Here is a 14,398-nt window from a genome sequence, read left to right on the forward strand (position 1 = left end):
GTGGCGACACCTACAACGTGCTGACATGAGGAAAGTTTCCAGCCGATTTCTCATACACAAACAGCAGTTGACCGGCGTTGCCTGGTGGTCGTTGTTGTGATGCCTCGTGTAGGAAGAGAAATGAGTACCATCAAGTTTCCGACTTTGATAAAGGTCTGATTGTAGCCTATCGCGATTGCGGTTTATCGTATCGCGACATTACTGCTCGCGTTGGTCGAGATCCAATGATTGTTAGCAGTATATGGAATCGGTGGGTTCAGGAGGGTAATACGGAACGCCGTGCTGGATCCCAACGGCCTCGTATCACTAGAAGTCGAGATGACAGGCATCTTATCCGCATGGCTGTAACGGATCGTGCAGCCACGTCTCGATCCCTGAGTCAACTGATGGGGACGTTTGCAAGACAACAACCTTCTGCACGAACAGTTCGACGACGTTTGCAGCAGCATGGACTATCAGCTCGGAGACCATGGCTGCAGTTACCCTTGACGCTGCATCACAGACAGGAGCGTCTGCGGTGGTGTACTCAACGACGAACCTGGGTGCACGAATGGCAAAACGTAATTTTCTCGGATGAATCCAGGTTCTGTTTACAGCATCATGATAGTCGCATCCGTGTTTGGCGACATCACGGTGAACCAACATCGGAAGCATGTATTCGTCATCGCCATACTGGCGCATCACCCGGCGTGATCGTGTGTGGTGCCATTGGTTACACGTCTCGGTCACCTCTTGTTCGTATTGACGGCACTTTGAATAGAGGACGTTACACTTTATATGTGTTACGACCCGGAGCTCTACCCTTCATTGGATACCTGCGAAACCCTACATTTGAGTAGGATAATGCACGACCGCATGTTGCAGGTCTTTTACGGGCCTTTCTGGATACAGAAAATGTTCGACTGCTGCCCTGGCCAGCACATTCTCCAGATCTCTCACCAATTGAAAACGTCTGGTCAATGGTGGCCAAGCAACTGGCTCGTCACAATACGCCAGTCACTACTCTTGATGAACTGTTGTATCGTGTTGAAGCTGCATGGGCAACTATACCTATACACGCCATCTAAGCTATGTTTGACTCAAAGCCCACGCGTATCAAGGCCGTTATTACGGCCAGAGGTGGTTGTTCTGGGTAGTGATTTCTCAGGATGTATGCACCCAAATTGCGTGAAAATGAAATCACAGGTCAGTTCTAGTATAATATATTTATCCAATGAATACCCGTTCATCATCTGCATTTCTTCTTGGTGTAGCAATTTTAATGGCCAGTATTGAATGTGAAAGCAAAACCTCTTAAGCTTTTAATCAGATCTGTTGCCAAAATTTTACTTCCAGAGTCATTGAAGGCTTTTCTCATTGCTCGTGTTACAATTATTTTCGCTTCGTTCAGCTTTTGTTTCTAATATGTTTATTAAACCACGGTTGCTTGTCCCATCCGTTAAGACCTTGCTCCGAACATCGCATATTGAACGATTTTTTTTCCATTTGTGGTCTACGTCTTCATCCTCGGTACTGAGTATCTGATGATGATTACACAGATATTCAGCAATTTGTATCCTGGCTCTCTTTCCAAGCAAATATACTTTCCTACCTTTCTTAAAACGCCTTGTAATGCCCTTACTCGTAGGTGCTTTCACAGCATTATGATCACCGATGCCTTCTTCTACGATAAATGATTTGAAAAGTTCCGGTCAGTTGGTTGCTAGGAGGTGTAAGACGTTACCTTCATAATTTGGCTCTCTAATTATTGCTGGAAGTTATTGTCGGACAGGACATTAAGAATTCAAATTGTGTGTGAATTCCTAAGGGTCCAAACTGCTGAGGTCATCGCTCTCTAGACTTACACACTACTTAAACTAACTTAAAGTAACTTATGCTAAGAACAACACACACACTCATGCCGCAGGGAGGACTCGAACCTCAGGTGGGAGGGCCGCGCAATCAGTGACATGGCGCCGTGGCAAGACATTCAGAATAATGTCACACGAATCCCAGTTTGTGGCACCAGTTTTGATCACATGACTCTCCCATTCCATATTTGGCAAACTGAAGTCAGCCCCTATTACAACAGCATGTTCAGGAAACTTTTCCGCGAAATTCTGCAAGTTCTCTCTCACAGCTCCTAGTGCAGGCGGTCTATAAAAGCATCCGATGACCATTTTTGGCCAATCTTTGATGCTAAGCTTCCCGAGATTAATTCACATTCGGAATACGTGATAACCTCAGTAGATATTATCGAATTCATAACTGCAATAAATACGCCGCCGCATTTGGCGTGTACGCTATTTTTACGATAAATAGTCCAATTTTTCTATTCCTGATACCGTAGTGGCATTAATACTTTTAATAAGCCATTCCTATTCTCAGATGCTCCTTCCTATGTCTCTTTCTATTTCTGGTCTGCGAGGACGACAGTGTCTGAGAATAAGCGCCTGATGTTTCTTCGATTTCGGCGGGAAATTCGTATTTGATCCCAAAGGGATTGGTAGCAGCGGGAGGGGTTCTTCTTACTTTAAAAAACATGAGCACGCCCTCGTATTCCTCTACCATAGTAGCCGATTCGTGCGTGTAGTGCACTCTTGACCCATAAAAGGGACCCAACAATTCTCCACCCGACGGCGACAATCTGAGTGAAAATGTCAGGGACTATTCTGAACAGCGGATGAGTAGTTCTACAGGATCTGATCACAGAGCGACTACAGATGGATGTGGACAACCTGTACAAACTTGTAGACTCTTTTACGAACTGAGATTCTTATCAGTGCTAGAGACGCTGTTACACGGTAGCAGGGCGATGTCTCCTAGGAATTACTAATAATTTATCCGGGGTTTTTATATTATTCCTGACGTTATATCCACTTTCAGCGGTCTGTAAATGTTGGGTATTCGCCCATATTGGACTTAATTGTACTTTTTTTACAGCCGAATTCCGTTTATGTGGTCTCAGTACGATTCATTCTAAGGTGAGAAAATGTGTTGTTTACGCAATCTACTTACAAAGCAATTTTGTTATGTATTGTTTCTGAAGGGTAAAAGGGGAACTAACCGAGTATTTGTCTAGAGGAGGTGAAAAACTGCTTAAAAATGACGCTCCGTTTGTACGATGTGTCAGATGCATGGACGGTAACGCGGCGCCTATGATCGTTTCCTTGGCTCGGACGCTGACGTGTTGAACTTGCAGAAATAAAAGCTCGGTAACTGAACTTCGCTAAAAAATAACGGCCATGTACAATATCAGTAACATACAATATTAGTAACACTCATACTTCTGTTAGAAGTATTAGTGGCAGTCCAGCCAAATGGAAACCGAACTTCCTCCACAATTTGACCATGGAAGATTCCATTCAAAATTAGTCACCACACGCATTGAGACATTTATCCCAGTGGAAGACGAGACGATCAATTCCTGTTATGTAGCACGTCCTCTGCAGCTGACGAGTCCACAGCCACGCCCATTGTTGCACTCTCTCGTCCGATTGAAGCCGATGTCCTCGCATGTCATTCTTCAGGTCACCAAAGATGTGAAAATCACACGGTGAAAGATCTGGGCTATACGAAGAAGTTACAGTATTTCCCAGTCAAATAGCTGAAGCGTAACCTTCGTCCGATTGGAAGCGTGAGTGAGGTCGTTGTCCTGAACTGGACGATTCCGTCCGACAGCATTCCAACAGCCCGAGGGAAATGAGCAAAGCCAACAGTGGAAACATCCCACATCACCCCTGCCAAGGAAATCCAAAACTGTTCACACAAGTTCCGGAAAGGTCAAGATGACCTTCTTCGACTACAGGGGTCTTTTGCTTATCGAGTTCCGCGATCGTGCAACTGCAACCAGTGCACAGCGCTATGAAGACACTTGGCAAAAACAGCGACGTGTCATAAAGTCAAAACTCCCAGAAATGCTGTCGGACGGAATCATCTTGTTGCACGTTAACGCCCGCACCCAGAATGCCAATGAGATGAAGGATACACATCAGCGATTTAGTTGAGAAACACTGCAATATCCTCCATACAACCCGGAACTCTCACCGTCTGATTGTCACATCTTCGGTGAACTGAAGGAAGACATGAGAGGTCGTCGGTTTCAGTCGGACGAGGAAGTGCAAAAGAGTGGGTGCGGTTGAGGATCCATCAGCGGCCGACCTCTTTCTACGACACAGGAATTGATCATCTCATCTCCAAGTGGGATACATATCTCGACGAGTGTGTTTTCTTTATATATATACGGACCATTCCGTGGCCCTTTGGGGCGGGTGTTCGGTTTCCATTTGACTGGCCCTTATAAAAAAAAATGGCTCTGATCACTATGGGACTTAACATCTGAGGTCATCAGTCCCCTAGAACTTAGAACTACTTAAACCTAACTAACCTAAGGACATCACACACATCCAGCCCGAGGCAGGATTCGAACCTGCGACCGTAGGGGTCGCGCGGTTCCAGACTGAAACGCCTAGAACTGCTCGTCCACTCCGGCCGGCAACTGGCCCTTATAATAGTGCACAAGAATACGTGATCTGCAGACTAGATTTAGCAGTGGCGGTACTTCATAGCTACCACATACTTATTTATTTGAGCACCTGTTTTTAAACAGGCCTTGAACGTGTACGTAGACAATGTTGAGCTAAGATATTACAGTCCGTCAAAAAACTAATCTGCTACGGTTCATGGTTTCCTTAATAACGTTATTATCAAACCACTTAAGTTTATTTATGTGGCCTTTGGGTATAGTGGAACGATTCGTACGTTCATGCATCATTTGACATAACTGTTTCATCAGTTTTGTGATATTAACAGCAAGACCTCCCAAGTATCACTGCAGAGCGCCAAGAGCACACAGTCCTTGCATCACGGTCAACAGTGTTCCATGCCGTTATTCGCTGGCATCGTAGGGTGGCATTTATAACTTGAACCAGGACACAGGCGTATAATCTGATGATTAAGAATAATACGCCACCGTCTCGATTCTCGTTGACAGATACGTACTGGTGTTTAACTTATCCTTCTCCTCCAGGATTAGCCATAAGAAGTATCACAGTGATAAGACACTGCATTTGCATTTGTGAGAATGCCAGAAGAAATCTCGGTCCAAACAGTAGTTACGTGAGTTCACTGAATTGCACAAGGCCAATACCGTGATTCCTTTGAAAGGGCACAGCCAATTCGCTTTTGAATTCTTCTCCAGTTCGAGGATGTGCTCTGTCTCCAAAGACCTCTTTCTGGACATACCTGCACGCTGTCCATCCATCTCAGAGACTACAAACCGAAGCTCTGAAGAAGTGGTGACACTATCGTTGGCATTTACACAGATGTAACGTTATTATCCCTGATATCTGCTAATTATAATTTGTTTTTCAACGTTGCTCCACTGCTCGCACAGCACCATTGCTCCAGTCATATACCTGGCATGCTGCCTTAACGTACAGCTAGAGATTTACTGTATGCGGACACGACTTTTTCACAGGATGACACAGTATCTCTGACGAAACGTCTATCAGGTTGTTGCACCTGCAGTGTGGTATTTATCAGTATTATTTCAAACAATAAGGACGGACAGCACTCGACTGTACACGTTTCTCACAACTAAGTTTACTGCCAGCTCGTAGATGTGACGGTTACGTTAATACTTTAGCACCAACGGACGTTCAAGTAATCAGTTACCGACATATTTGGTAAGTGCAGATGAGTCTTGTAGTTCAGGTAACGTAATAGACAAAATTTTGTTTTCATCGGTGGCACATTGTGTTACTGTAAACTCTTTTTTCCACTATATATATGGCTCACCGGCCATTTGACCACCTTCTTCTGTGCGGATGCACAAACAGTGCCCGAACTCTTACGGTAATCGGCAAAAAAGCCACGAGTAATGAGTATAATGGGCAGGGGCACTATGAATATTTATTTATTTATTTATTTATTTATTTAACCTGGCAAGATTAGGGCCATCAGGCCCTCTCTTACATCTAACCAGGCATTCTACTTATTTTACATTCATATGTTTTAGTAGGCATGTTAAACTACATCTAGTACAAAAAGTGAAATAAACAATTAAAAAGGTACACCTGGAAAAATACATTATTGAAGAGAAAGATTTTAGATAGGAGTGCTGGCAGCAGGGAGTATGAGGGAGACTCATGATGAAGGGAGGAGAAGAATAGAGAGACATGATGAATCATAATTAAGGAAATATAAAGGAAAAGAAGATTGCGTGGCTAATAGAGATAGATGAAGAGGAAGGCATCTCAGGAGCAAGATTAGGAGACGCTAGCTTTGCTATTTGACAGATGCGAGGATTGGCCTTGTACATTAATTTTGTGAAGAACTTTATGAGGATGATAGTAGGAAATGCTTCAACTTCTTCTTAAAAGCAGCAGGAGATTGAATTTTCCTCAAGGTAATGGGCAGTTTGTTCCAGAGGCGGACAGCGGCAACTGAGAAGGAGTTTGCAAAAGCTTTTGTTTTGTGAGTGGGTACAGTTAGGATACCAAATAAGAGTGACCTCGTGTTTCGATTATGATGGCATGACAGGTTTTTAATCTCTGAAGCAAGGTACTGGGGTGCTTGCTCGACGAGGAGTCGGTGAATCAGACATAGAGTGTGGTAGTCACGCAATTTGTCCGGCCGCAGCCACCCTAGCTCGGAGTATGAAGCACTAACATGATCATATCGGCGAATGTTGCAGGTGTAACGCACACAGGCATTCATGGTTAGCTCTAGCCGTCTTTTGTTTTCACTACTCATGCCTCGTTGAATCACATGACAAAGGTGGAGGTTCGGTAGAACGAGTGCTTGTACGAGCTGGCGTTTCAAGTCCTGTGGAAATATGTTCCGAAACTTTTTGAGAGCATAGAGACAAGCAGACGTCTTTCGGCACACTGCGGCTGTATTCTCCGCCCAGTTGAGATGCTCATCCAAAGTTACACCCAAGTTCTTCACTGTTTTCTGATATGGTATTGGAGTACCTTTGAGCAGAATAGGTGGTAGCCGTTCTCGGAAATCTGAACTTATTAATTTCTGATGGGCTATTAAGATCACTTGCGTCTTTTTTGCATTTAATTTAAGCCCCAGATTTTTCGCCCATGTCACTACTGAAGACAGATCATCATTCATCAGAACGATTGCAGTGTTTACATCTTCAGGTCTGACACTTAGGTAGAGCTGGAGGTCGTCGGCATAGAAATGATATTTACTGGAGGACAGAACCGACGAAATATCGTTGACATATAAAGTGCGGGACGATGAGTTGGGAATGTGGGTCTCACGGGAGGCGTGCCAGAGATAAGTCCCTGCAGTCCCACTATACTATGTGTCCTTGGTGGCTCAGATGGATTGCCGGCACGGTAGCTCAGCGTGTTCGGTCAGAGGGCTTTTCGCTCCCTGAAACTGAGTAAAGGAATCTACGATCAACTTCCACGGATGTCTTGTGACGTCGGCCTAGACCAAACGCAACGAACAATACTGACCAAAAACGCAAAAAAAAGATGGATAGAGTGTCTGCCATGTAAGCAAGAGATCCCGGGTTCGAGTTCCGGTAGGGGCACACGTTTTCAACTGTTCCCGTTAACTTATATCAACGCCCGTATGCAGCTAGGGGTATTCGTTTCATTGTAATTTCTTTTCTCCACTTTTTTTGACTTACATAAGTTGGTTATAAAGCAAACAATTCCTGTTAAAAGCCGTTTTTCCACCACAAAGTGCTACTCTGTGAAAATGCGAAACGTTTCTAGGGAGAAAATGTGGAGGTATTTATGTATCCAGGCGATGAATTAAATGTTGTCAACCGGAAAACGCTGTTCCTGCTTCAAAATTTTCTATTTCCTTTATTAACACTACCTGATATAGACATAGTCTGATGAACAATGCTCGTGCATCAATCAAAATAGTTTTGTGAACTACATTCTACGTACTTGCAGAACACATATTTCTAACATCCGTAAATAAGGCTGTTGGACATCTATTTTGTGCAGGTCATCGACCAGCTGTAGTCCTGTTCTTCCATTTATATACGAAATTACAGAAACATACTACGTAGTTGGATGATACATATTTAGGAGCCTTTGAACTGGGCCTGAGTCATACAAGTCATTTCACTTGGTTATACTCCAGCTGCTTTTAGGTTGTAGCAGGTTCCTGCAACTGGTTGCCAATTGTGTATCACAAAAGAATGGGTTTGTCTATATACGTAAGTGCAACATGTCATACGAGTATTTGTAACTGGCGTTGTCTACCGGATCATTTACTTACTTCATAAAAAGTGAATAGTCCTATAACACTCCCTAGCGGTATGTCCGAAGCTACTCGAATATCAGACGAGTTCTGGTTAAGATTGATATGTAGGATGCTGCTGATTGGAATGTCTTCAGTAGCATCACAAAGCATGTCTGATAAGTCGTAAGCACGTATTTTGTTCGCCTCGTAAGGATCGATGTCGAATGCTTTCCCAAAGTCAGCTCGAGCTCCGCTATCTACTGTCTTCTGTATGTTGTGGTAGAACATAATGAGCTGAAATTCACGAGATCGCAGTTTGTGGAATCCACGTTGTTATCGACAGAGGTTATTTGCGGAATGCAGAAGATAAAGTGCATAAGACGTGTTCTGTAAGTTTACAAGACGTGGAACTCAGCAATGTTTGCGCATAGCCATGTGTATCCTTCTGGTGACGCACTTTGATAATGAAACCCTCATCAGAGATCACATAAGTGAATGAATCGTTGCCAGACAACTCGTCCAATTTCTGTGTAATTCCCCGTATGCCCTGGTAACATTTGTAGATAACTCTGCCACGTCTAAACTCGCAAAGAAAAAGTTAGTGCCTTGACTAATGCACATGTTACGCCTCGGCAATCAAATGGAACTCTACGGTCACGGCCAAGGAAAAGATTGCCTCACTTTCCAAAATACTAGCACCATCAGCAGACACTTTGCGTTATCGAGCTTACATCACCGTATGATCCTACATTTCATGGGCAGCGACCTAACATTTTTCTCCGTCACGAAGTAGCGTCAAACCGGTTTATATGAAAGCACTTTGCTGCAGATAACTTCTACACACAGAACTGTGGGCGAGATCATTAATCTGGCACAGGTCGCGTGCGTGCAGTCCTTAAACACCAGAGTCATTGAACACCGAATTAAAGTTCAAATACCATTGTTGCCACCTCATTTAACATTTCCGTACACTGGCCGTGAACAGTAATTAATAAAGATTTCAAGTCATTAACACGAAAGACATCGACGTTTCTATTTTGCTGTCAGGGTTCTTGCTCAACTCACTTCGAAAGACGTCATAAACAAGAAAAATCTGGAGCTCCAAGAATCATCATGTACATGTAGTTTTGTAAAGAATCTAAGAATAGATAACATCCGCTGAAAGCCACAATAAGTGTTCTTCATATTAAATTAATCTGATTATTAATATCACAATGTATGATTCCGAAGTGCGCCCACTGAGTGGCATTGTCTTGGCATATCCAGTTCAAAGCCTGGAACCATAGGGGCTAGTTGACACTTCACAGATCAGCGGCTTCGCCTAGTTGGTAACGCTGCTCGATTAGGTTGTAATAGCTTAGCTCCACGCTTGGCTGATGGCTCGCGTGGAAACTACATTCATTGGAGGAATGCTACTACGAGCGGATGTGGGAGCATACACTATGTGATAAAAAGTATCCGGACACCTCAAGAACATACGTTTTTCATAATAGGTGCATTGTGCTGCCACCTACTGCCAAGTACTACATATCGACGACCTCAGTAGTCATTAGACATCGTGAGAGAGTAGAATGGGGCGCTCCGCGGAACTCACGGACTTCAAACGTGGTCAGGTGATTAGGTGTCACTTGTGTAATGCGTCTGTACGCAAGATTTCCGCACTCTTAAACACCCCTATGTCCACTGTTTCTGTCCACTGTTTCCGATGTGATAATGAAGAGGAAACGTGAAGGGACACGTACAGCACAAAAGCGCACAGGCCGACCTCTTCCGTTGACTGACAGAGACCGCCGACAGTTGGTGGTTATGTGTAATAGGCAGATATCTATCCAGACCATCACACAGGAATTCCAAACTCCATCAGGATCCACTGCAAGTACTATGACAGTTAGGCGTGAGGTGAGAAAACTTGACTTTCATGGTCGAGCGGCTGCTCATAAGCCACACATAGCGCCGATAAATGCCAAACGACGCCTCGCTTGGTGTAAGGAGCGTAAACAAGGGCGATTGAACAGTGGAAAAACGTTGTGTGGAGTGACGAATCACGGTACACAGTGTTGCGATCCGATGGCATGGTGTGGGTATGGCGAATTCCGGGTGGAGTGCCAACAGTAAAATTCGGAGACGGTGGTGTTATGGTGTGGTCGTGTTTTTCATGCAGGGGGCTTGCACCCCTAGTTGTTTTGCATGGCACTATCACAGCCCAGGCCTACATTGATGATTTAAGCACCTTCTTGCTTCTCACTGTTGAAGAGCAATTCGGGGATGGCGATTGCATCTTACAACACGATCGAGCACTTGTTCATAACGCGCAGCCTGTGGCGGAGTGGTTACACGACAATAACATCTCTGTAATGGACTGGCCTACACTGAGTCATCGATACCTCTCCTCCGTGCAGCACTCCGTGAAGAATGGGCTGCCAGTCCCTAAGAAACCTTCCAGCACCTGATTGAACGTATGCCTCCGAGAGCGGAAGCTGCCATTACCGATGAAGGGCGCTATGAACTTGTAAGTCATTTTCCGCCAGGTGTCCGGATACTTTTGATCACATAGTGTATACTTGCTCTGGCCAAGTGTGTTATGACAGGAGGAAGCCCGCGTCAAATGGTTAACAGTGGAAATACTGCGTTGTGCTACAGCATGTGGCAGTCTAGTCCCCCACTACTGGTACAACGCAACATTGTCGGGTGTTACCTCAGTGCTACAGTAGCAGCCAGCTGCAGCATTACGTCGCTGTATAACTGGCATATCCCTTGACTAGTAACACAGATCTGTCAACGGAATTGCCGCAGTGGTAACACCGGTTCCTGTCAGATCACCGTCGTTAAGCGCTGTCGGGCTCGGCTAGGGCTTGGATGGGTGACCATCCGGTCTGCCGAGCGCTGTTGGAAAGCGCCCCTGTGAGACAAACTGAGGAGCTACTTTATTGAGAAGCAGCGGCTCCGGTCTCGGTAACTGACATACGGTCGGCAGAGTGGTGTGCTGACCTCATGCCCCTTCCTATCCGCATCTAGTGATGACACGGCAGCCGACCGGTACCATTGGGCCTTCCAAGGCCTGTTCAGACGGAGAGAGTAACATAGATCTGCCTGAAGCTGAATTTGCAACATCACAGTTCGTCTAATATAATTTGGGGAAATGTTGTTGTTGTGGTCTTCAGTTCCGAGACTGGTTTGATGCAGCTCTCCATGCTACCCTATCCTGTACAAGCTTCTTCATCTTCCAGTACTTACTGAAACCCACATCCTTCTGAATCTGCTTAGCGTATTCATCTCTTGGTCTCCCTCTACGATTTTTACCCTCCATGCTGCCCTCCAATGCTAAATTTGTGATCCCTTGATGCCCCAGAACATGTCCTATTAACCGGTCTCTTCTTTTTGTCAAGTTGTGCCACAAACTCCTCTTCTCCCCAATTCTATTCAATACTTCATGATTAGTTATGTGATCTACCCATCTAATCTTCAGCATTCTTCTGTAGCGCCACATTTCGAAAGCTTCTATTCTCTTCTTGTCCTAACTATTTATCGTCCATGTTTCACTTCCATACATGGCTACACTCCATACAAATACTTTCAGAAATGACTTCCTGACACTTAAATCTATACTCGATGTTAACAAATTTCTCTTCTTCAGAAACGCTTTCCTTGCCATTGCCAGTCTACATTTTATATCCTCTCTACTTGTACCATCGTCAGTTATTTTGCCCCCCAAATAGCAAAACTCCTTTACTACTTTAAGTGTCTCATTTCCTAATCTAACTCCCTCATCATCACCCGACTTAATTCGACTACATTCCATTATCTTTGTTTTGCTTTTGTTGATGTTCATCTTATATCCTCCTTTCAAGACACTGTCCATTCCCTTCAACTGCTCTTCCAAGTCCTTCGCTGTCTCTGATAGAATTACAATGTCATCGGCGAACCTCAAAGTTTTTATTTCTTCTCCATGGATTTTAATACCTACTCCGAACTTTTCTTTTGTTTCCTTTACTGCTTGCTCAATATACAGATTGAATAACATCGGGGAGAGGCTACAACCCTGTCACCCTCCCTTCCCTGCTTCCCTTTCATGTCTCTCGACTCTTATAACTGCCATCTGGTTTCTGTACAAATTGTAAATATCCATTCGCTCCCTGTATTTTACCTCTGCCACCTTTAGAATTTGAAAGAAAGTATTCCAGTCAACATTGTCAAAAGCTTTCCCCAAGTCAAGAAATGCCAGAAACGTAGGTTTGCCTTTCCTTAATCTTTCTTCTAAGACAAGTCGTAAGGTCAGTATTGCCTTACGTGTTGCAATATTTCTGCGGAATCCAAACTGATCTTCCCCGAGATCTTTCAGTGCTCTGTCAAACTCTTCACGCAGTATCGTATCTCCCATTTCATCTTCATCTTCTACCAGTTTTTCCATTCGTCTGTAAAGAATTCGCGTTAGTATTTTGCAGCTGTGACTCATTAAACTGATAGTTCGGTAATTTTCACATCTGTCAACACATGCTTTCTTTGGAATTGGTATTATTATATTCTTCTTGAAGTCTGAGGGTATTTCGCTTGTCTCATATATCTTGCTCACCAGATGGTAGAGTTTCGTCAGGACTGGCTCTCCCAAGGCCATCAGTAGCTCTAATGGAATGTTGTCTACTCCCGGGGCCTTGTTTCGAATCAGATCTTTCAGTGCTCTGTCAAACTCTTCACGCAGTATCGTATCTCCCATTTCCTCTTCATCTACATCCACTTCCATTTCCATAATATTGTTCTCTGCTTTCCATCCTTGCTTAGAACTGGGTTTCCACCTGAGCTCTTGATATTCATTCAAGTGGTTCTCTTTTCTCCAATGGTCTCTTTAATTTTCCTCCAGGCAGTATCTATCTTACCCCTAGTGAGATAACCCTCTACACCCTTACATTTGTCCTCTAACCATCCCTGCTTAGCCATTTTGGACTTCCTGTCGATCTCATTTTTGAGACGTTTGTATTTCTTTTTGCCTGCTTCATTTACTGCATTTTTATATTTTCTCCTTTCATCAATTAAATTCAATATTTCTTCTGTTACCCAAGGATTTCTACTAGCCCTCGTCTTTTTACCTACTTGATCCTCTGCTGCCTTCACTACTCCACCCCTCAAAGCTACCCACTCTTCTTCTACTGCATTTCTTTCCCCAATTCCTGTCAATTGTTCCCTTATTTCCTCCTTGAAACTCTGTACAACCTCTGGTTTAGTCAGTTTATCCAGGTCCGATCTCCTTAAATTCCCACCTTTTTGCAGTTTCTTCAGTTTTAATCTACAGTTCATAACCAATAGATTGTGGTCAGAGTCCACATCTGCCCCTGGAAATGTCTTACAATTTAAAACCTGGTTCCTAAATCTCTGTCTTACCATTATATAATCTATCTGAAACCTGTCAGTATCTCCAGGCTTCTTCCATGTGTAGAGCCTTCTTTTATGATTCTTGAACCAAGTGTTAACTATGATTAAGTTGTGCTCTGTGCAAAACTCTACCAGGCGGCTTCCTCTTTCATTTCTTAGCTCCAATCCATATTCACCTACTATGTTTCCTTCTCTCCCTTTTCCTACTCTCGAATTCCAGTCACCCATGACTATTAAATTTCCGTCTCCCTTCACTACCTGAATAATTTCTTTTATCTCATCATACAATTCTTCAATTTCTTTATCATCTGCAGAGCTAGTTGGCATATAAACTTGTACTACTGTAGTAGGCGTGGGCTTCGCGTCTATCTTGGCCACAGTAATGCGTTCACTATATGCTGTTTGTAGTAGCTTACCCGAACTCCTATTTTTTATTCATTATTAAACCTACTCCTGCATTACCCATAATTTGATTTTGTATTTATAACCTTGTATTCACCTGACCAAAAGTCTTGTTCCTCCTGCCACCGAACTTCACTAATTCCCACTATATCTAACTTTAACCTGTCCATTTCCCTTTTTAAATCTTCTAATCTACTTGCCTTGTTAAGGGATCTGACATTCCACGCTCCGATCCGTAGAACGCCAGTTTTCTTTTTCCTGATAACCACATCCTCTTGAGTAATCCCCGCCCAGGGATCCGAATGGGGGACTATTTTACCTCCGCAATATTTTACCCAAGAGGACGCCATTATCATTTATCCATACAGTAAAGCTGCATGTCCTCGGGATAAATTACGGTCGTAGTTTCCCCTTGCTTTCAGTCTTTCGC

The sequence above is a fragment of the Schistocerca gregaria genome, chromosome X, assembly GCF_023897955.1.
Source record: "Schistocerca gregaria isolate iqSchGreg1 chromosome X, iqSchGreg1.2, whole genome shotgun sequence".
In the NCBI taxonomy this organism is placed as follows: domain Eukaryota; kingdom Metazoa; phylum Arthropoda; class Insecta; order Orthoptera; family Acrididae; genus Schistocerca; species Schistocerca gregaria.